This window comes from Lipotes vexillifer, unplaced genomic scaffold (genome assembly GCF_000442215.2).
Source record: "Lipotes vexillifer unplaced genomic scaffold, Lipotes_vexillifer_v1.1 scaffold388, whole genome shotgun sequence".
Lineage (NCBI taxonomy): Eukaryota > Metazoa > Chordata > Mammalia > Artiodactyla > Lipotidae > Lipotes > Lipotes vexillifer.
In genome coordinates, this window is record NW_006773582.1 from 372,119 (window position 1) to 374,431 (window position 2,313).

The following is a 2,313-nucleotide window of genomic DNA, read 5'->3' on the forward strand; positions in this document are numbered from 1 at the left end:
CGAAGCTCCCCGCTCCGCCTCCCGCAATCTCTGCCCGCGAAGGGGCTTCCTAGTGTGTGGAGACCTTTCCTCCTTCACAGCTCCCTCCCACTGGTGCAGGTGCCGTCCCTATTCTATTGTCTCTGTTTTTAATTAATTTTTTCTTTTGCCCTACCCAGATACGTGGGGAGTTTCTTGCCTTTTGGGAGGTCTGAGGTCTTCTGCCAGCGTTCAGTAGGTGTTCTGTAGGAGTTGCTCCACGTGTAGATGTATTTCTGGTGTATTTGTGGGGAGGAAGGTGATCTCCGCGTCTTACTCCTCCGCCATCTTTCCACCGCCCCCTGTTTTATTTGTCTTAATGGCAGTAATCATCAGCTAAGATGGTATTTATTTTAAGTTTTTATTGGTTTGTTGCTTGCTCCCCACCCCATTAGAATAACACAATCTCCAAGTGGACAAGTATTTTTATTTTATTTGTCTTAATGGCAGTAATCATCAGCTAAGATGGTATTTATTTTAAGTTTTTATTGGTTTGTTGCTTGCTCCCCACCCCATTAGAATAACACAATCTCCAAGTGGACAAGTATTTTTATATTTTTTGTTTACTGCTCTATTCCCAGTACCAACAATAATGCCTTTGACTTGCACAAAGTAGGACCTTAATAAACACTTGTGGAATGAGCCATCTTCCAAGAAACATTTAAATAGGCACATATTCTTGAATTTTGGCATATAATTTCAGGGACTTGATGGCTCTTCTGAAGCCATGAAGCTCAGAAGCTCAATTTTTTTTTTTTTTTTTTCGGTATGCGGGCCTCTCACTGCTGTGGCCTCTCCCGTTGAGGAGCACAGGCTCTGGACGCGCAGGCCCAGTGGCCATGGCTCACGGGCCCAGCTGCTCCACGGCATGTGGGATCCTCCCGGACCGGGGCACGGACCCACGTCCCTTGCATCGGCAGGTGGACTCTCAACCACTGCGCCACCAGGGAAGCCCCAGAAGCCCAATTTTAACCATTCTTCCTGAATATTTCTCATACATCCCACCACTGCAGTTTTAAATACCATTACATACTGATCACTAGCAAATCTATTTCTTTAGTCTAAATGTCTTCCCATAGTTCCTCACCCTCAAATCAAATGTCTATTCTCGCCACCATGTGAAAGTTCCACTGGGCCGAGGTCATTATTTTTCTATTCCTGACTTGCTCATTCTCTCATACCAACGATGTCTATGAACTACCATCAACTCAGAAATTCAAGCCAGATATTTGAGTGTCATCCCTGATTTATATTTTCCTTTTCTCTTCATATGCCATCAATCAATAACTCCTATTGTTTACATATAAGTATCTTTCAAGTCCATCATTATGCATAACTTCAATTCCCCACTGCCCCTGCATTAGTGACGGGATTCATTAGTTCTCACTGGATTATTTCAACAACTTCTCATTTGTTTCTTTGCCCTTAGTACCAATCTTATAAATATACAAGTCTCATTAATTGTCTCCCTTTGTCAAACGTTTCAGATCACTCCTTTGCTTACAAAATAAAATAAAAATACCTTAGAATAGCATTTGAACTCTGAAGTTGAATGTTGACGTGAGGTGCAGTGAAACTGAAGTAGCCTGCAGTGCTGAGCCAACATGTGGAGGACAGCTGCCCTGGAGAACAGCCTGGACCCACAGCAGACTTTGCATAAGTGAGAAAGAAACTGCTGTGCGAAGCCACTGAGCTTTTAGTATTATTTGTTACTGCAGATAATTTAGCCTATTCTGACTGACACAATACTCTTATGTGGGATTGCTCTTTCACCTCTATATTCTCTCCTACAACCAGCACACTTACACATACAGACTTTTATGTCTAGAACTGGTACCAAACTAGTTGCATATTCCAGATTTTATCATGATCTCTCATGTCTGTATGTACTGATATACTTGGTTCTCTTGGTCTTTAATGCTATTTTCTTCCTCATTTGTCTGTAGAATTTCCTCTTATCTATCATATGAAATCTTGCTTAAATGTCAGCTTCTCTGGAAAACCTTCCCCAATCACTCAACACGGAAGTAAACACTACCTTTGTTCCTTACACTTAAACTTTAAATTATACTTTAAATTACATGTGTCAAATTATACAGCAAATTTTTGTCTACTTGTGTCATCCTTTCATCACAATACTTTGAGGGCCTGAACAATATCCTTTGTACCTTTGGCTCAGTAAATGTTTACTGAATACATAGATGTCTAAATAAATTTTTAAAAAGGCATCAAGATATGGGGCTTCCCTGGTGGCGCAGTGGTTGAGAGTCCGCCTGCCGATGCAGGGGACACGGG